This window comes from Triticum dicoccoides, chromosome 6B (assembly GCF_002162155.2).
Source record: "Triticum dicoccoides isolate Atlit2015 ecotype Zavitan chromosome 6B, WEW_v2.0, whole genome shotgun sequence".
Taxonomy (NCBI): Eukaryota; Viridiplantae; Streptophyta; class Magnoliopsida; order Poales; family Poaceae; genus Triticum; species Triticum dicoccoides.
The window spans coordinates 89,523,894-89,546,941 of NC_041391.1; positions in this window are offsets into that span (position 1 = coordinate 89,523,894).

The following is a 23,048-nucleotide window of genomic DNA, read 5'->3' on the forward strand; positions in this document are numbered from 1 at the left end:
ATTGGAATGCTTAAGTGCCCCTCTCGGCTTCTTAATCAACCTGATCTCTATCCAGGAGTTGCATCTAGTTTCTGGTGTTTGTAGGTAGTGTTAGTAGTCTACCAAGTGGCACCCGGTACAGGTGGGCTTGGGACAGACTAGGCACAGTGGCACGGTTTACCAAGTGGCACCCGGATGGTGGGCTTGGGAACCGTGCTCACATCGTTTGGGGCCGTGAGCGACACCCCGGCCGGATCTCCTTATAGATGGAACCCGAATAGGCGATAAACCTGGACACGAGACTTGTGTGGTTAGTCAGGTCGTGGCCGACACCCTCGCTGGGCTTCCGCTTGAAGGCTGCCGAGTACATGTCGTGTAAACGGCGGTAAGTGGTGAGAGCATGTGTGAAGAAGTACACCCCTGCAAGGTTAATATGATCTATTTGAATAGCCATGTCCGCGGTAAAGGACTTCTGGGTTGCCTGTACAGTTCATAGACAAGTGAAAGTGGATACTCTAAAATACGCAAGATAAGCGTGAGTGCTATGGATGGCGTTCTCGTAGGGAGACGGGAGCGGATCCATAGTGGTGTATCGATATGGTGAATATGTGGACTCGTGTGCGCCACCTCAAAAGAGTTACTTGCAGTCGTAGTTCAGGATAGCCACCGAGTCAAAGCTGGCTTGCTGCAGTTAAACCCCACCATCCCCTTTGTTGATAATGATGCATATGTAGTTAGTTCTGATGTAAGTCTTGCTGGGTACATTTGTACTCACGTTGCTTAATTTATGTTTTTGCAGAGAGACTTCAGTCTCGCTAGTAGTACCGCGTGGACTTCGACGTTTAGCTCGTTACCTCAGCTACGATCTTGTGCCCTCGGCAGGATCTAGTAGATAGTCAGGCTTCTCAGCCTTTTTCATTTGTAGATGTCTGTACTCAGACATGTTAAGCTTCCGCTTCTGCTTGACTTGTTTGCTCTGAATGTTGGGTCATGAGACCCGTGATTGTAATATCTCGCTCCTCGGAGCCTATTGAATAAAATGCTTGAGTTATAGAGTCATGTTGTGATGCCATGTTGTATTTGCACATATCGAGCATATTGTGTGTATGTTATTGAAATGCTTGGTATGTGTGGGATCTGACTATCTATTTGTTTATCCTTAGTAGCCTCTCTTACCGGGAAATGTCTCCTAGTGTTTCCACTGAGCCATGGTAGCTTGCTACTGCTCTGGAACACTTAGGCTGGTCGGCATGTGTCCTTCTTCGTTCCTGTGTCTGTCCCCTTGGGGAAATGTCACGCGATGAATTCCGGAGTACTGTTAGCCCGCTACAGCCCGGTTCACCGGAGTCCTGCTGGCCCAGTGCTACAGCCTGGATTCACTCGCTGATGACCGACACGTTTGTTGTTGGGTCATGTATGCCTGTCCCTGTAAGTTAGTGCCACTTTGGGTTCACGACAAGCCATGTCAGCCCGGGTTCTTTGTCATATGGATGCTAGCGGCACTATCATATACGTGAGCCAAAAGGCGCAAATGGTCCCGGGCCAGGTAAGGTGGCACCCGTGGGAATACCGTGCGTGAGGCCGCAAAGTGATATGATGTGTTACATGCTAGATCGGTGTGACTTAGGATCGGGGTCCTGACACCCCGGGAAGCCTGCAAACAATACCCACAGAGATTGTTGGGTCTTCAAGCAGTCCGGCCGAATTAACGCCAAACACAAGGGGCTCGACGCACCAAGCGAAGACGATGACGAACCCCACAAGCAGCACACCGGAAAACAGAAGACTTTCCCACTAGAAGTCAAAACAGTGAACTCACTTCATGTGATAACAAGGAAAAATAGTGCAGCACCTGCTAAAACACGCGCCGCACGATCCACCCCAGCAGAGTCCCGAAATTGGATGTTTAAACCAATTACTTTCGACCATCAGGATTTCTCCAGAAGTGTTCGAAACACAGGAGGGACTGCTTTGGTACTGGATCCCATAATCGACGGACTACAATTCACACAAGTCCTAATGGATGGCGGCAGCGATATAAACCTGCTATACCAGGACACCATCCGCAGAATGGGGATAGACCCTACCAAAATTCGCCGTAGCAGCACTTCCTTCAAAGGAGTGATGCCAAGCCTTTACGCCAATTGTACAGGCTTTGTACTACTAGAGGTCGTGTTCGGTTCATCTGACAACCTCCGTCGCAAAAAGCTCATTTTCCATATCGCCCCATTCAAAAGTAACCATCAAGCACTACTGGGACGCGAAGCTTTCGCCCGCTTTAACGCAATACCGCATTACGCTTCTCTTACGCTTAAAATGCCCGGTCCACGCGGCATAATCTCATTAAAGGGTAACTCCGAGTGTTCCTCGAACCACGGAAAACGTGAGACTGCCTTGACCGCCACACACTAATCCGACCTCGCTGGCCAAAGCCCCTAAAAACAGGTCATTCAGACCTCGGACACGGTTAGGCGAGTCCGGCATAAATAAACAAGGGGCTTCCCAGCCGCATACCTCTTTACAAGGCGCTGCACGTATAAACAATGAGAGCCAATAAAGCTCAACTTCATTCATCTTCCAAATCATACTTTATACATCTTTTGCACGATATTTTTTCCAAATTAAGTTCTTCTCTTTTACAGATGAAGCACGTGCTACACCCATCCAGGATACAGCACAATGGAGTCACAGGCGTAGACGTGCAGTAGGGACCCGTTGCACGGATTCTCTTCAGATTAAGACCCTGCGTAAACCTTTCTTACTGTCTCTTGTTGATACACATCCCCCGGTTTCCTACCATAACCGAGGAGGAGGCTGGCGTTTTGGCATCGGCCGCGTCAGAAGTTCTCGCCCGTACCTAGACACTAGGGGCTTAGGGCATTGTTCTGCCCGGTACCATAAAGACCGGATACCTCAGGGAGTGTTCGGCGTCTCGAGTTAGGCCTTATATGCATCAGCTCCGAATCATGTCTTTGGTCAAATGTTGGGTTTGCCCAGCTCCTGTGTTTTGCTGCCTTACGTTCCGCTCCATCGGCTAACGCGGCACCAGGAGAACTACTGCGATTGTGCCCCGGTTCGGCCGGGCGAGCACCTCAGCAGAGAAAGCCGAAAACTGATTGTCATGATATTGCGAGAGACTGGTCAACCACTCGATCGACTACTGGAATTTTTAGAATTCCTCCGCTTTGACGAAGGACCGCTTTCCGGTCAGGCACATACGCGCCCCGAGTTCGGAGAGCGCGGTGCCTCTAGGGGCTATATAGTAGCCCCACCATCGAGCTCCTATGGCTAAGTGAAAGTGATAAAGCATTATAGTCCGGTTGCCTAGTTTTCTATGCTATCACCTCCTTCAAAGGACCAAGACATTGGATTAAGTGTGAAAAAACGCTTTTTTTTGCAAACACCCCTGCACCATGTGCGTGGGGGCTGAAGCCAAAGACCGCCATCTTTCAGGTTATACATACATATACGGCCGCACAGGAGATAGTTCAATACTTGAACGCACAAGTATAAAAAGCTGTTACATTATAAACATGATCTCACAAATCATACATGTCATTTGAACATAACATCTTTTGAGCACTGCGCCTCTATTAAACGAGTGCCCTGCAGGACTTCCTCAAAATAGTGCTCGGCGGGTAATCGGCTTTTGTCCGAACCCCGGGATGCAACATCGGTGGCATCCATCTCCGTCCAGTATGTCTTAACACGGGCGAGATCCATCTGTGCACCCTCTATGCATGCCGACCGCTTCATCGCCTCGATATACGGCACTGCCCCAAGGAATCGCTGCAAAAAGCCAAAATAACTCTCTGGCTTGGGCCTCTCTAGCCACAGATGAGCCACCACATCCGTCATGGCAAGTCCGGACAATCTATTCAGCTCAGCCCACTCAGCCAACCGATCGGTCAACGGAAGTGGACGCTCCGGACTATGGAACTGAGACCAGAAAAGCTCTTCCATTTCGTCATCCTTCTGGCTTCGGAAGTGCACGACTGCGTCCGCCGCACTCGCCGCCAAATCCAAATAAGGATCCTCCGCACCACACAATTGGCCCAACTGAGCATACTTCGGATCCGTGAACTTCCTACGCAGTAGAAAGGGCTTTCCCGCCGCAATGTCTCTGGCCTGACGCAGTTCCTCCTTCATAGCCCGCATCCCACTACGGGCCCTTGGCTTCGGCGGCGGCCTTCTTCAGGTCCTCTTGCTCCGCTCGGCGTTCTCTTTCAAGAACCTCATAGCGGTCGGTAGCATCTTTTAATTTCACGGCCATTCCGGCCATCTCCTCCCTGCTTCGGCAGTGAGCAGCCTTTTGGGCTTTTAGCTCTTCCGCTGCCTTCGAGGCAGCCGCATCACTTTTCCTGGCTTGCTCCTTGGCTCGAGCAAGCTCTGCCCGAAGGTCTTCCACAGCTGCGGCACCATCTGCATCAAGCATACAAATTGTAAGGAACGGGCATCAGCTCCCTTACTAGGTGACCGCGGAGCAACCACCTACCTTGTGACTAGTCAAGTCGTTTATTGACCAGCGCGATGTCCGCATCCGCAACGTCGAGTTTCCGCTTCAGCTCGGCAACTCCATCAGTCCGGCTGGCCACCGAATGTTCCGCCACCTGCATAGGAAAGGTGACATTGTATAACTGAGATTATGATCCTCGGCACGCTGTCGCTTTCGACAGCATACCAAGTCTCAGGGGCTACTATCTATACAGGGCGCACTCCATGTGCAAAACTGTCAAAAGGTATGTCATTTTTTGCGTACCTCAAACCCCGTCAGCAAACTTCCGACGGCCTCATACAACCCTCTCTCAACGGATGAGATCCTTTCAATCACCATACTCATTAATGTGCGGTGATCTTCTGAGATAGACGCCCTCTCGAGCAAATCCTGCAGCTCCTCCGGCCGTACTCCAGTGGGTGCCGAACTCCCCGGCCCTGCCAGACTCGGGGAGACCCTCTGTGACAACACCTCAGGGTCGTCCGCCCCGCCCGACGGGGCGGCAGATGGAGGCGTTTCGCTCTCCATCATCTCCGGACGAAGGTCCCCCGAAGATGAGCTCTGCTGAGAAGGGCTGAGATCCGAACTACAAGGTGAAAACTCCGGTTACCCTTAGAATAAAGTAGGGATGTCCCCTATTACAAAACTCCCCCTTTTTTACTTACGGCTCGCTGGAGGGCTGATTCCTTTGGGGATACTGTGCGGCCGGGGCTCTTCCCGGCACAGGACCTTCCGGTGATTTCTTTCCCCGCTTTGAGGCCTTGGCCTCCGGGTCTTCGGAAGCGGTCCTCTTCTCCCCCTGGAGGGAGGGACTCTCGATTCCCCCTTTACTGAAAGCCTCCTTGGCAGAGGTGGTAGTTTCCCTATGCCCCCCTTCGCCCTCCTCCGAAGGTGCAACCTCCAACATTTTGATTAACACGGGATCCGACATGGTCTCAGGGTGGGGGGCGGACACCGTATCAGCTTTGCTTGCGCTATCCACTCATGTCCAAGGGATAGCTGGTTAAAAGGCAAACCCATGATAAATAAATGGACAATGTGTCCGGACACAGGGCTACTTACTTGAGTATCCGGGCGATTGCATCTTAGGCCAGCGTCCTCGGTCAAGTCCGGACGCATCTCTTGTGATCAGAAGAACAGTTTGTACATCTCCACGGGTGTCAAACCCATGAAGTGTTGGAGAGCTCGTGGTCCCTCCAGGTTAAATTCCCACAGGCGGAGGGGGCGACGTTTGCAGGGCAGAAGGCACCGAATCAGCATAACATGTAGCACTACGACCAGATTGATCTCCCTTTCTTGGAGGTCTCGAATCCGGCCCTGCAACAGGGGTACATCCTTGGACGACCCCCAGTCAAGCCCTTTGTTGACCCATGACGTCAGCTGTTGTGGAGGGCCCGGGCGAAAGGCGGACGGCGGCCTCTGCCTGCTGCCCCTGGGAGCGGTGATATAGAACCACTCCTGTTGCCACAAGCCGACCTCCTCCTGAAAAGAGCCCTCAGGCCATGGAGCATCGGCCCTCTTGCTTATAACCGCCCCGCCGCACTCTGCCTGATGCCGCTCAATCATCTTCGGCTCCACGTTGAAGGTTTTCAGCCACAAGCCTAAGTGAGGGGTAGTGCGGAGGAAGGCTTCACAGACGACAATGAATGATGAGATGTGGAGGATGGACTCCGGAGCCAAATCATGGAATTCCAGCCCATAGTAAAACATGAGCCCCCTCCCGAAGGGATCCATCGGGAATCCTAAACCCCGACGGAGGTGAGACACGAACACGACACTCTCGCCGGGCTCAGGAATAGGAATAACTTGCCCTTGGGCAGGCAACCTATGGGAAATCTCATAGGTTAAGTACCTGGCGTCTCTCAGCTTTAGCACATCCTCTTCCGTGATGGAGGAGGGCATCCACCGGCCTCGTAGGTCGGAGCCGGACATTGTCGAAGGACGGAAGTACCCGAATCTGGAGCCCTGGGATTTGGAACTCGGGGCGAGGGGCGGATTCGATTGAGGATTGAAGAAAAAGAATGGGCCTTGGTCTCATTATAAAGAGGGAGAATACCAAGAGCCGTCCCCGTGACCATTTGGAACCCGCCTTCGATGGAGGGGGCGTGGCAACGGGCGCGGTTGGGTTACCCACATCTGTATTGATGAGAATCCCGGAATAAGGGGAACACAATCTCTTCTTCGACAAGACGTGCCAAGGAAATCGCTTCGCTAAACGCGCGGAGGTGGTATAATAAAAACGATTCGAGTAAAGGCTTGATTGTGGTGTGACATCACGCAACAAAATACGTTAGCAGATTGAACTTGTGTAAATATTATTCTCTCTACGGTGGTATGTGGAATTTATTTTGCAGAGCCGGACACTATCCTCGTGTTCACAATCTTCTATAAATTATTCGGAGGAGGAACCCGCCTTGCAATGCCGAAGACAATATGCGCGTCGGACTCATCGTCATTGAAGCCTGGTTCAGGGGCTGCTGAGGGAGTCCTGGACTAGGGGGTGTCCGGATAGCCGAACTATCATCATCGACCGAACTCCAAGACCATGAAGATACAAGATTGAAGACTTCATCCCGTGTCCGGATGAGACTTTCCTTGGCGTGGAAGGAAAGATTGGCGATACAGATATGTAGATCTCCTACCATTGTAACCGACTCTGTGTAACCCTAGCCCTCTCCGGTGTCTATATAAATCGGATGGCTTTAGTCCATAGGACGAACAACAATCATACCATAGGCTAGCTTCTAGGGTTTAGCCTCCTTGATCTCGTGGTAGATCTACTCTTGAAATACCCACATCATCAATATCAATCAAGCAGGACGTAGGGTTTTACCTCCATGAAGAGGGCCCGAACCTGGGTAAAACATCGCGTCCCTTGTCTCCTGTTACCATCCGCCTAGACGCACAGTTCGGGACCCCCTACCCGAGATCCGCTGGTTTTGACACCGACAATGACCGTAGTTTGAGAAGTTCATGTATTCACTAAGTGTTAATGCTTTGGTCCGGTTCTCTATTAAAAGGAGGCCTTAATATCCCTTAGTTTCCATAAGGACCCCGCTGTCATGGGAGGGTAGTAGAAAAGATGTCATGCAAGTTCTTTTCCATAAGCACGTATGACTATATTCGGAATACATGCCTACATTACATCGATGAACTGGAGCTAGTTCTGTGTCACCATATGTTATAAATATTACATGAGGAATCACATTCGACATAATTATCCATCACTGATCCAATTCCTACGAGCTTTTCACATATTGTGCTTTGCTTATTTACTTTGCCGTTGCCACTGTTACAATTACTACAAAAACTGCTATTGTTACTTTTGCTATCATTACCGTTACTTCCATACTGCTTTGCTACTAAACACTTTGCTGCAGATACTAAGTTATCCAGGTGTGGTTGAATTGACAACTCAACTCCTAATACTCGAGAATATTCTTTGGCTCCCCTTGTGTCAAATCAATAAATTTGGGTTGAATACGCTACCCTCGAAAACTGTTGCGATCCCCTATACTTGCGGGTTATCACTTTACTCTTCTGTCACTGTATTTACTCATACAAACTTATTTTTAAATTGAAGGATCCAATTGAAACTCCAATCGCACAGCAGGTATGTTCACGCATCTTTCTTTAACAGGTTTGCTCTTATGAATAGCTCTGTTGATTTCGACTGACTTCTCATATCATGCACATTAGTAGCATCACAATAGAGCCAATAGTGTTGTTGTACATGTAGACCCGTGGTACCCATCTGATATCTTGTTGTGCCATGTAGTTTCCCATGCTTTGTATTCTTTCACTGCTGCTTTGTCTTGAACTGATATGATTTGAATTGTGTCTCTATTTTGATTTGGCAAGACAATGCAGTGACCATAGGACATAGATATATGTTTGTTTGATGCTTTTATTATGTACTAGTACTTGGCAATAGAAGACTTGGTAGTTTAATCATGTCCACCTTACTAATGAACTGGTTCACCGAAATGAGTTTCATATACTACTACATGCTACACCTGTTATGTGTCTGCTTGTTTCTTCTTTTAGGATGCTGACAGAATATTGGGGAAGAGTGCCTTATTAAGCAATGGTAAAGGAAGTAATGCAGATAAGGTTCAGGATAGTGAGACATCCTTGTTGGTCTCCAACAAAGCTGATAAAACAGCTAAGGAAGACCATCTTGAAGACAGTGAGATAACCCCAAAGTCCTGTCTTGGTTTACTGTTCGAGTTACTTGCCACTACTGCTTTCACAAGCTATTCAAACTCACTGTCTAAATCAGTTCGGTTTCTTGAGTCTCAACTACAAGCTAAAAGACATCGATCAGCTGTGCTGCGACAAGAAGCGGAAGGACTGTGGAAGTCCTTGGAGCATTCATATGCATACTTTCTGGTGCAACAACAAACGTTAGAGGATTTCAGTGCCAAACAGGACAAAGCTAATAAGCTTGCAAAGCTTATTGCCAGCATGGTGGATACCCAGGATAATGTTTCTTGAGCTCTTCTGAAGTAGTTTCAGTTATGCTCTTGTTTTGCTGCTGCGTTTATTTGCACTGGTGGCCAATTTTGACGACCAGTGTATGTAATATGTTGCTTTGTTCCCTATGTTTACACTGGTGGCGAACTTTGATGCCCAGTGGATGTAATATGTGTAATAACGGTAAAATTGCTTGCTTATTTATTTCCTTATTGTCTTGTTTAGTTGTTTGCTTGTAGTCACTGCAGTTCTTTTTGTGTGTTTTTCTAGTGGCCACAACAACCTACTTTTGGAAACTAGGTCAAAATAAGCATGGCAACACACAGACTGTGGTAACCATGGGCCTCCTGTGGGCCGTATGATCCATGGGCCTTCTATGGGCCATAGGATCCATTGGCCTTCTGTACGGGCCGGACGATCCATGGGCCTTCTACGGGCCGTAGGATCCATGGGCCTTCTATGGGGCGTATCATCATTTCGCCAATCATAGGCCGTACTATTCGTGGACCATAACGGGCCGTTAATAGGCCGTATTTGATAACTCTATGAAAACAGCCCAACATGTTTTTTGACATGAAAATAGTCCAACGTATTAACGGGCCACAAATGGGCCTACTGTAACCATTGGCTGAATTTGGCCCACAAGCAGAAAATGATAGTAATGGGTCGTAAGTAACCGAATGTTGGAAATGAGCCCAAGAATAAATGGGCCCTGAGGAGGCCGAAAGATAACATGGCCTGGAAACAGCCCAATGGAATAATGGGTCGTTAATGAGTATAAAGTGATACAGTGTTCACTATGGGCCAGTTTCACCATGGGCCGTTATTGGGCCAAGAGTTACAAAGGGCCTCATATGGGCCGAAAGACGTCATGGGCCATACATGGGCCAGAAGTTAAAACAGGCTGGAATCATATTGGACGGCCCAGATGAAGCTACTGGGCCTAATTCGGAGAGGCCGTAACGGGCCCTGGGTTAGCGGGCTGTAAATGGGCTATATGCGAACATGTCGTTAACAGGCTTTCCGTGGGCCGGCCCACCACTTTTTGACCAAGTCAAACGGGCCGGCCTTTTCACAGGAATGGGCCTCTGCTGGGCGTGCCACGTGTCGATGTATCATAGGCTCCTTGGGTCCAATGAGTGGATGCCATCTGTCCCAACGATGAGCCGATACGTGTTTCGTCAAGCCAATGATGATTTTACACGTGGAAAATCCCCATTGGTTGGGGCTGTTAACGGGTTATCGGATCCAAAACTGGACTCGATAGCTTAACGGCGTTCCATTACGGTGGATGCCATGTGTCGGTCACCCTTGACGAAAGCACTTCTGTGACGCGCGATTTATCGTCATGGAAGTGGATACTTCCGTGATGATAATTTTGGTAATGTCATGGAACACTTCTACGACAGCACAGGTATGACTATCTTGATTCTGTCATAAATTCGTCATGGATGTACATGCATGACAAAAAACATGACCTACTGTGACAAACACGTATCACCACAAAAGTGTATTTTTTGTAGTGTAGACCGGCAACACCTTCATCTTGAGTATATTCGGAGTCGGAGTGATAACTTCTTTCGTAGTGGTGGTCGGAGTCAGAGCCAGATACCCATTCACCAACGTGAGCTTGATGTCTTCATTTTGTGTAGCTCTTTGATGATTTGTCCTTCCTTTCCGAATCCTTGCTTCTCCGGGAGGTTCTTTGTTCATAACGATCATGTCTACTCCTTCTCTCTCTTGGTGGTGATTCTTCTTCTCTACTTCTTCTTTTAGGTGAATCTTCTATTCTTTTGTAGGGAGCCGTACACTCGTTGGAGTAGTGTCCGGGTCTTCCACAATTGTAGCAATTACGTTCACGACTCGAAGATCTTTTGTCATTGTAGGACCTTGACTTGGAACTTCTTTCCTTGCTTCTAGTCTTGTAGAACTTGTTGAAGTTCTTCACCATTAGGCTCAATTCGCCATTGAAGGTTTGTTTCTCACTTGATGATGTAGGAGCATCACATGAGGCTTTGTAAGCACCACTTGACTTGTTGTGAAGCTCTTCTTTATCCTTGAGTGACATCTCATGAGCAACAATTCTTCCGTTGGCTTGAGATCTTTGTAATTGGGCATCATTTGGATCAATGTGCACACGGTATCATATTTTCCATCCAAGGCTCTTAGGATCTTCTTGATGATGAATCTACCGGTCATCTCTTCACTTCCTAAGACGGCAATCTCATTTGTGATGAGAGCAAGCCTAGAGTACATTCCAGTAACACCTTCACCAGCCTTCATTTTGAACTTGTCAAGTTGACATTGAAGCACATCCAACTTGGATTCCTTGACGTAGTTGGTACCTTCGTGCATATCAATCAAAGTATCCCAAATTTCCTTTGCATTCTCAAAATGTCTGATTTTGTTGAATTCTTCGGGGCACAATCCGTTGAACAGAATATCACAAGCTTGAGCGTTGTATTGCAGCATCTTCAACTCTTCCGCGGGAGCTTCATGGTTTGTTTCTCTCCCATCGAAGAACTCACCTTGCAAGCCAATACACACAATAGCCCAAACGACGGGGTTATGTCCAAGAATATGCATTTTTCATCTTATGCTTCGAACTTGCGAAATTAGTACCATCAAATTATGGACCTCTACGGTGGTAATTTCCCTCGCTAGACGCCATACTCTCCTAGGTTGTGAAGCCAAGGCTATGATCACCAAAAGCTATGGAAATCAAGCCAAATGGAGATTGTAGCTCTGATACCACTTGTAGGATTGAAAGTATGTCTAGAGGGGGGTGATTAGAATACTTGACCAAATAAAAATATAGCCTTTTCCCAATTTTAAGTCTTGGCAGATTTTAGCAACTTTGCACAAGTCAAGCAATCAACCTACACATGCAATTCTAAGAGTATAGCAGCAGAATATAAAACATTGCACATGAAGGTAAAGGGAGGAGTTTTGAGGGAGCAGACGCAATGTAGACACGGAGATTTTTGGCGTGGTTCCGAATGGTGGTGCTATCATACATCCACGTTGATGGAGACTTCAACCCACTAAGGGTAACGGCTGCGCGAGTCCACGGAGGGCTCCACCCACGAAGGGTCCACGAAAAAGCAACCTTGTCTATCCCACCATGCCCATCACCCATGAAGGACTTGCCTCACTAGGGTAGATCTTCACAAAGTAGGCGATCTCCTTGCCTGTACAAACTCCTTGGTTCAACTCCACAATCTTGACAGAGGCTCCCAAGGGACACCTAACCAATCTAGGAGACACCACTCTCCAAAAGGTAATAGATGGTGTGTTGATGATGAACTCCTTGCTCTTGTTCTTCAAATGATAGTCTCCCCAACACTCAACTCTCTCTCATAGGATTGGATTTGGTGGAAGATGATTTGAGTGGAAAGCATCTTGGGGAAGGCTAGAGGTCAAGATTTATGTGGTCAGAATGGAATATCTTGACCTCAACACATGAGTAGGTGGTTCTTTCATAGAAAATGAATGCTGGAAATGTACGAACGTTCTAATGGCTTTCTCCACAAATGAAGAAAGGGTGGAGGGGTATATATAGCCTCCATACAAAATCTAACTGTTACACACAATGTACCAAACTCGGTGAGACCGAATCAGAAAACTTGGTCAGACAGATTTAGTTCATAATGTGACCATTAGGTATTTCTACAGGACCGACATGTCAACTCGGTGGGACCTATTTCTTTAGGGTTAGGTAACATAATCTCGGTGAGACCAATTACACAAACTCGGTGGGACCAACTTTGGTAATAAGCTAACCAGATAGTTGGTCAGGCAAACTCAGTTTGACCGATTTGATCATCTCGGTGAGACCGAAACGTTACGAAGGGGAAATGGAGTTTGCATTCCGAACTTGGTGGGACCAATCACTCATCTCGGTGAGACCAAAGCGTTACGAAGGGAAACAAAGAGTTTGCAATCCCATCTCGGTGAGACCAAGATCCCTGTCGGTGAGACCGAAGTGACTAGGGTTTATGGCAGTGGCTATGTCAAATGAACTCGGTGGCGCCGGATAGATCAAATCGGTGGGGCCGAGTTTGAGTTTTGGTTTGGGACATACGTGGATATGGGAAAGTGGTTGAGGGTTTTGGAGCATATCACTAAGCACTTTGAGCAAGCAAGCCATTAAGCAACACCTCATCCCCTTTTAATAGTATTCGCTTTTCCTATGGACTCAATGTGATCTTGGATCACTAAAAGTAAAATGTAGAGTCTTGAGCTTTAGAGCTCGATCCAATCCTTTGTCCTTAGCATTTTGAGGGGTCCACATTCCTAATCCATGCCATGCCAATCATTGAACTTTCCTGAAATATTCATTTTGAAGTAGCATTAGTTCAATGAGCTATATGTTGTCAATAGTTACCAAAACCACCTAGGGATAGTTGCACTTTCAACTGCGTTCCCCAATAGTGGCATCAGAGCCAGGTCTATGCGTAGATGTTATATGCATGAGTAGAACACAAAGAGTTGTAGGCGATAATAGTGATACTGCTTACCAGCATGTCATACTTTGATTTGGCAGTATTGTTGGATGAAGCGGCTTAGACCGACATTACGTGTATGCTTACGTGACACTGGTTCTACCGATGTGCTTCGCACACAGGTGGCTAGTGAGTGTTTGTTTGTCCAACTCTATATGAATCGAGTGTGGCTACGCCCGGTCCTTGTTGAAGGTTAAAACAACACACTTGACGAAAAATTGTTGTGGTTTTTGATGCGTATGTAAGAACGGTTCTTTCTAGAAGCCCGTAGCAGCCATGCAAAACTTGCAACAACAAAGTAGAGGACGTCTAACTTGTTTTTGCAGGGCTTGCTGTGATGTGATATGGTCAAGACATGATGTGATATAATTTGTTGTATGAAATGATCATGTATTGTTAAAGTTATTGGCAACTGGCAGGAGCCTTATGGTTGTCTCTTTATTGCATAAGATGCAAGCGCCATATAATTGTTTTACTTTATTGCTATGCGATAGCAATAGTTGCAAAATCAATAGTTGGCGAGACGGTCATGTGATGACACGTTGATAAAGATCAAGATGATGGAGCTCATGGTGTCATGCCGGTGACGATGGATATCATGATGGTACTTTAGAGATGGAGACCAAAGGCACAAGATGATGATGGCCATATCATGTCACATATTTTGATTACATGTGATATTTATCTTTTATGCTTCTTATTTTGCCTAGTTCTTCGGTAGCATTGTAAGATGATACCTTACTAAAATTTCAAGGTATAAGTGTTCTCCTTGAGTATGCACCATTGCGACAGTTCTTCGTGTTGAGACACCACGTGATGATCGGGTGTGATAGGCTCTACGTTCACATACAACGGGTGCAAGCCAGTTTTGCACACATAGAATACTCGGGTTAAACTTGACGAGCCTAGCATATGCAGATATGGCCTCGGAATACTGGAGACCAAAAGTTTGAGCATGAATCATATAGTAGATATGATCAACATATAGTGATGCTCACCAATAAAAACTACTCCATCTCACGTGATGATCGGACATGGATTAGTTGATTTGGATCACGTGGCCATTTAGATGACTAGAGGGATGTCTATCTAACTGGGAGTTCTTAAGTAATATGATTAATTTAACTTTAATTTATCATGAACTTAGTCCTGATAGTATTTTGCAAATTATGTTGTAGATCAATAGCTCGCGTTATAGCTTCCCTATGTTTTTATATGTTCCTAGAGAAAACTATGTTGAAAGATGATAGTAGCAATGATGTAGACTCGGTCCGTCATCTGAGGTGTATCCTCATTGCTGCACAGAAGAATAATGTCCTTGATGCACCACTAGGTGACAAAACTATTGCAGGAGCAGATGCAGATGTTATGAACGTTTGGCTATCTTAATATGATGACTACATGATAGTTTAGTGCACCATGCTTTACGACTTAGAATCGGGACTTCAAAGACGTTTTGAACGTCATGGACCATATGAGATGTTCCAGAGGTTGATGTTAATATTTCAAGAAAGTAACCAAGTTGAGAGATATGAAGTCTCCAACAAGTTCTATAGCTAAAAGATGGAGCAGAATAGCTCAAGCAGTGAGCATGTGCTCAGATTGTCTGGGGTACTACAATCGCTTGAATCAAGTGGGAGTTAATCTTCCAGATAATATAGTGATTGACAGAGTTCTCTAGTCACCATCACCAAGTTACTGGAACTTCGTGATGAACTATAGTATGCAAGGGATGACGAAAACGATTCCCAAGCTCTTCGTGATGCTGAAATCAACGAAGGTAGAAATCAAGAAAGAGCATCAAGTGTTGATGATTGACAAGACCAGTAGTTTCAAGAAAAGGGCAAAGGGAAAGAAAGGGAACTTCAAGTAGAATGGCAAGCAAGTTGTCACTCCCATGAAGAAGCCCAAAGCTGGACCAAAGCCTAAAATTAAGTGCTTCTACTGCAAAGGAAATGGTCACTGGAAGCTGAAATGCCCTGAATATTTGGTGGATGAGAAGGATGGCAAAGTAAACAAGGGTATATTTGATATAAAGGTTATTGATGTGTACCTTACTAGTTTTTATAGTAGCCCCTGGGTATTTGATACTTGTTCAATTGCTGAGATTTGTAACTCGAAACAGGAGTTACAGAATAAACAGAGACTAGTTGAGGGTGAAGTGATGATGTGTGTTGGAAGTAGTTCCAAGATTGATATGATGATCATCGCACACTCCCTATACTTTTGAGATTAGTGTTGAACCTAAAAAAATGTTATTTGGTGTTTGCGTTGAGCATAAATATGATTAGGTCGTGTTTATTGTGATACGATTATTCATCTAAGACAGATAATAAATTGTTATTCTGTTTACATGAATAAAACCTTCTATGGTCATACACCCAATGTTGATGGTTTATTGAATCTTGATTGTAGTGATACACATATTCATAATATTGATGCCAAAAGATGCAAAGTTGATAATGAAAGTGTAACATATTGTGGCACTACCGTTTGGATCATATCGGTGTAAAGCGCATGAAGAAACTGCATAAAGATGGACTTTTGGAATCATTTGATGCTTGTGAACCATGCCTTATGGGCAAGATGACTAAAACTCCATTCTCCGGAACAATGGAACGAGCTAGTGACTTATTGGAAATAATACATATCGATGCATGCGATCCAATGAGTGTTGATGCTCGTGGCGGGTGTCGTTATTTTTTAACTTCACAGATGATTTTTGCAGATATGGGTATATCTACTTAATGAAACACAAGCCTGAAACATTTGAAAAGTTCAAAGAATTTCAGAGTGAAGTGGAGAATCATCATAACAACAAAATAAAGTTTCTACGATCTAATCGTAGAGGAGAATATTTGAGTTACGAGTTTGGCCTTCATTTAAAACAATGTGGAATAGTTTCATAGCTCACGCCACATGGAACACCACATCGTAATGGTGTGTCCGAACGTCGTAACCGCACTATATTGGATATGGTGCGATCTATGATGTCTCTTACCGGGTTACCACTATTGTTTTGGGGTTATGCATTAGAGACAGCTGCATTCACTTTAAATAGGGCACCATCAAAATCCGTTGAGACGACGCCTTATGAACTGTGGTTTGGCAAGAAACCAAAGTTGTCATTTCTTAAAGTTTGGGGCTGCGATGCTTATGTGAAAAAGCTTCAACCTGATAAGCTCGAACCCAAATCGAAGAACCGCGTCTTCATAGGATATCCAAAGGAAACTGTTGGGTACACCTTCAATCACAGATCCAAAGGCAAGATCATTGCTAAGAATAGATCCTTTCTAGAGAAGGAGTTTCTCTGAAAGAAGTGAGTGGGAGGAAAGTAGAGCTTGATGAGGTAATTGTACCTTCTCCTGAATTGGAAAGTAGTTCATCACAGAAATCAGTTCTAGTGATTCCTACACCAATTAGTGAGGAAGCTAATGATGATGATCATGAAACTTCAGATCAAGTTACTACAAAACCTCGTAGGTTTTCCATAGTACGGTTTGCACCAGAGTGGTACGGTAATCCTATTTTGAAGTCACATTACTAGACCATGATGAACCTATGAACTATGAGGAAGCGATGATGATCCCAGATTCTGCGAAATGGCTTGAGGCCATGAAATCTAAGATGGGAACCATGTATCAAGACAAAGTGTGGACTTTGGTGGACTTGCCTGATGATCGGCAAGCCATATTAAATAAATGGATTTTCAAGAGGAAGATGGACACTGATAGTAGTGTTACTATCTAAATAGCTCGACTTGTCGCAAAAGGTTTTCGACAAGTTCAAGGTGTTGACTACAATGAGATTTTCTCAACTGTAGCGATGCTTAAATCCGTCTGATTCGTGTTAGTAGTTGCCATATTTTATGAAATCTGGCAAATGGATGTCAAAACTACATTCCTTAAATGGATGTTTATTAAAGAAGAGTTGTATATGATGCAACTAGAAGGTTTTGTCAATCCTAAAGATACTAACAAGGTGTGCAAGCTCCAGCGATCCATCTATGGACTGGTGCAAGCATCTCGGAGTTGGAATATACGCCTTGATGAGTTGATCAAAGCATATAGTTTTATACAGACTTGAAGTGAAGCCTGTATTTACAAGGAAGTGAGTGGGAGCTCTATAGCATTTCTAATATTAAGTGTGGATGACATATTGTTGATTGGAAATAATATAGAATTTCTAGATAGCATAAAGGGATACTTGAATAAGAGTTTTTCAATGAAAGACATCGGTGAAGCTGCTTACATATTGGGCATCAAGATCTATAGGGATAGATCAAGACGCTTAATTGGACTTTCACAAAGCACATACCTTGGTAAAGTTTTGAAGAAGTTCAAAATGGATCAGTCAAAGAAAGGGTTCTTGCATGTATTACAAGGTGTAAAGTTGAGTAAGACTCAAAGCCCGAGCATGACAGAAAATAGAAAGAGAATGAAAGTCATTCCCTATGCCATAGTCATAGGTTCGATAAAGTATGATGTGCTGTGTACCAGACCTATTGTGTACCCTGCCCTGAGTTTGGCAAAGGAGTACAATTTTGATCTAGGAGTAGATCACTGGACAGCGGTCAAGATTATCCTTAGTGAGGACTAAGGAAATATTTCTCGATTATGGAGGTGATAAAAGAGCTCATCGTAAAGAGTTACATCGATGCAAGCTTTTACACCGATCCAGATGACTCTAAGTCTCAATCTGGATACATATTGAAAGTAGGAGAAATTAGCTAGAGTAGATTCGTGCAGAGCATTGTAGACATAGAATATTTGCAAAATACATACGGCTCTGAATGTGAAAGACCCATTGACTAAACTTCTCTCATAAGCAAAACATGATCACACCTTAGTACTCTTTGGGTGTTAATCACATAGCAATGTGAACTAGATTATTGACTCTAGTAAACCCTTTGGTTGTTGGTCACATGGCGATGTGAACTATGGGTGTTAATCGCATACAGATGTGAACTATTGATGTTAAATCACATGGCAATGTGAACTAGATTATTGACTCTAGTGCAAGTGGGAGACTGAAGGAAAAATTCCCTAGAGACCATAATAAAGTTGTTATTTATATTTCCTTATATCATGATAAATGTTTATTATTCATGCTAGAATTGTATTAACAAGAAACTTAGTACATGAGTGAATACCTAGACAAAACATAGTGTCCCTAGTATGCCTCTACTTGACTAGCTCGTTAATCAAGGATGGTTATGTTTCCTAACCATAGACATGTGTTATCATTTGATGAACGGGATCACATCATTAGGATAATGATGTGATGGAAATGGCCCATCTGTTAGCTTAGGATTATGATCGTTAAAGTTTCATTGCTACTGCTTTCTTCATGACATATACATGTTCCTCAGACTATGAGATTATGCAACTCCCGAATACCGGAGGAACACTTTGTCTGCTACCAAACGTCGCAATGTAAAAGGGTGATTATAAAGGTGCTCTACAGGTGTCTCCGAAGGTGTTTGTTGGGTTGGCATATATCAAGATTAGGATTTTTCACTCCGTGTTTCGGAGAGGTATCTCTGGGCCCTCTCGATAATACTCATCACTATAATCCTTGCAAGCATTGTAACTAATGAGTTAGGTGCGGGATGAAGTATTAAGGAACGAGTAAGGAGACTTGCCATTAAAGAGATTGAACTAGGTATAATGATACCGAGGATCGAATCTTGGGCAAGTAACATACCGATGACAAAGGGAAAACATATGTTGTTATGTGGTTTGACAGATAAAGATCTTCGTAGAATATGTAGGAACCAATATGAGCATCCAGGTTACGCTATTGGTTATTGACGGAGACGTGTCTCGGTCATGTCTACATAGTTCTTGAACCCATAGGGTCCGCACGCTTAACGTTCAATGACGATTGGTATTATGAGTTTATGTGATATGTTGTACCGAAGATTGTTCGGAGTCCAGGATGTGATCATAGACATGACGAGGAGTATCAAAATGGTCGAGACATAAAGATTGATATATTGGACGACTATATTCGGACGCCGGAAATGTTCTGGAGGAGTTTCAGATAAAACTGGAGTGCCGGATGGTTACCGGAACCCCCCGGAGAACGAATGGGGCCTCGATGGGCCCTAGTGGAGAGAGAGGGGGCCGGCCAGGGCAGGCCACGCGCTCCCTTCCCCTGAGTCCGAATAGGAAAAGGAGGGGGGGGCGCCCCTTGCCTTCCCTCTCTCCCTCTCCGTCATTCCCCCTCCCTTCCCCAAGTTGGAAACCTACTGGAATAGGATTCCTAGTAGGAATCCTTCTTGGGGCGCGCCCTACATGGGCCGGCCAGCCTCCCCCATTGCTCCTTTATATACGGGGGCAGGGGGGCACCATAGGACACACAAGTTGATCAAGTTGATCTTTTAGCCGTGTGCGGTGCCCCCCTCCACGGATTTCCACCTCGGTCATATCGTTGTGGTGCTTAGACGAAGCCTTGCGCCGATAACTTCGTCATCACCGTCACCACGCCGTCGTGCTGACGGAACTCTCCCTCGGCCTAAGCTGGATATAGAGTTCGAGGGACGTCACTGAGCTGAACGTGTGCAGATCATGGAGGTGCCGTGCGTTCGGTACTTGATCGGTCGAATCTTGAAGACATACGACCACATCAACCGCGTTGTCATAACGCTTCTGCTTTCGGTCTACGAGGGTACGTTGACACACTCTCCCCTCTCATTGCTATGCATCACCTAGATAGATCTTGCGTGATCGTAGGATTTTTTTAAATTACCGCGTTCCCCAACAGATAATTCCAGGGAGGAACTATCCGGGGAAGAATATGAATATGTACATGCAGCCGCTTAAGGACGAATTGCAAGAAGCCTGGGATAATGGGTTCAAGACATACGACGCCTTTAGCAAACAGAACTTCATAATGCATGTCTGGTACATGTACTCGACGCATGACATACGGCGTATGCGCTATTCGTTGGATGGTTGTGCATGGAAGGTTCCCGTGCCCCACATGCAAGGCGACTCTTGAGTTTTGTTGGCTGCAGGCGTGTCGCATGTTTTCTTGCTTCGACTTGCGTAGACAAATCCTGGATCCTCGGCATAAGTTCAGGAAAGACAAGAAGAACTTCATCAAAGGTAGAGTTGTGAAAAACTCTACACCACCTCCGTTGACAAGCCAAGAAATCCTAGATCAGTTAAATGCTCTTGAGCCAGTTCCAGAGCGTCCAGAGTATTTTAAGGGGTATAATTCACAACACACATGGACTCACAAGACATGCTAGTGGGATTTATTATTATTGCCCGTTAGTTGATTATGCCATTGATATGAGTAAATATGAGACCTAAATGTTATTGTGAATATGGTTAGTTCATAACCTTTGCTGATAACCTGAACAACAGTTAGACATATTTACAACAACAAGATCAAACATAGTTTGTAAAAGTTTTTCTTTATCACTTTTAGTTTGTCAACTGAATTGCTTGAGGACAAGCATTGTGTTAAGCTTGGGAGAGTTGATACGTCTCCATCGTATCTACTTTTCCAAACTCTTTTTCCCTTGTTTTGGACTCTAATTTGCATGATTTGAATGGAACTAACCCGGACTGACGCTGTTTTCAGGAGAATTGCCTTGGTGTTATTTTTGTGCAGAAATAAAAGTTCTTTGATTGACTTGCAAATTTACGGAGAATATTTTTGGAATTAATAAGAAATACTAGCGTAAGAATCAACCAAAGGGGGTCCACCCATTGGCCACAAGCCTAGGGGTGAGCCCCCCTAGGGCGCGCCTAGGTGGCTTGTGGGCCCCTGGACCTCCTCCGAACTCGACTCCAACTCCATATAAACCTATTATGGGAGAAAATTCAAGGATAAGGATTCATCGTGCTTTACGATACGGATCCGCCGCTGCTTCCTGTTCTTCATCGGGAGGGCAGATCTGGAGTCTGTTTTGGGCTCCGGAGAGGGGAAATCGACGCCGTCGTCATCATCAACCATCCTCCATCACCAATTTCATGACGCTCACCATGGGAATGAGTAATTCCATTGTAGGCTTGTTGGACGGTGATAGGTTGGATGAGATTGATCATTTAATCGACTTAGTTTTGTTAGGGTTTGATCCCTAGTATCCACTATGTTTTCAGGTTGATGTTGCTATGACTTTGTTATGCTTAATGTTTGTCACTAGGGCCCGAGTGCCATGATTTCAGATCTGAAACCTATTATGTTTTCATGAATGTATTTGAGTTCTTGATCCGCTCTTGCAATTTGTAGACACCTATTACGATCTATGATCTGCATACCCCAAAGCGACAATAATTGGGATTCTTTCTGGTGATTACCGTAGTTTGAGGAGTTCATGTACTCACTAAGTGCAAATAATTTGTTCTGGTTCTCTATTAAAAGGATGCCTTAATATCCATTAGTTTCTGTTAGTACCCCGCTGCCACGGGAGGGTTGGACAAAAGATGACATCCAAGTTATTTTCCATAAGCACGTATGACTATATACGGAATACATGCCTACATTATATTGATGAATTGGAGCTAGTTTTGTGTCACCCTAGGTTATAACTGTTGCATGATGAATGCCATCCGACATAATTATCCATCACTGAACCAATGCCTATGAGCTTTTCACATATTGATCTTTGCTAAGTTACTTTGCCATTGCTACTGTTACAATCACTACAAAACTGCTAATGTTACTTTTGCCACCGTTACTGTTACTTCCATAGTACTTTGCTACTAAATATTTTGCTGCAGATATTAAGTCTTTCGGGTGTGGTTGAATTTTCAACTTGGCTACTAATACTCGAGAATATTCTTTCGCTCCCCTTGTCTCGAATCAATAAATTTGGGTTGAAAACTCTACCCTTAAAAATTGTTGCAATCCCCTATACTTGTGGGTTATCACGCACAACAAAGAGTTTACTACCCAGCACATCGCTCCAGTGGGCCCTACCCAGCTCTTTGTCGTCTGCTTTGGGTCTCTTTGCCGTCAGCTAGAAGACAACAAAGAGGGGACTAATGGCAGATATGATCTTTGCCATTAGTCCTCTCTTTGTCGTCTACTAGCAGACGGTAAAGAGGGGACTGATGGCATATTCTCTGTTTCTAGTAGTGAATTCTTATCAGTAACAAAGATAGGTGAAGTTGAAAACTTAGAATCATATTTCATTCTACCATTCAAAGATTTTTCTTTCAACTTGACTAGTAAATTTCTTAAGATCATCTCTATCCTTACAAGCAAGAAAGTCTCTAGATACCTCTCCATCCATAACATAACCCTCAAGTATATCAGACAATTCATATCTAGGATGATCATGTCTAATAGGTGAATCATAATCTTCAATTTCAGCATTGTCAATTTCTTTAGCTCTAGCAAGTTGTTCATTCAGAAATTCACCCTATGGCACAGTCTTATCAAGCAAAGTACTAGCATCATCATAAACATCATTCACAACAGAAGTAGCATCATCAATTACTTGCGACATATCAGGATTAATAGCGGGTGGTGGTGTCGCGAGATTACTTAAAACAAAAGGTTAATCAAGTGGAGAACTAGATGACAACTCATTACCTCCCCTCGTCCTAGAGGGAACGCTCTTGGTTCTGGTA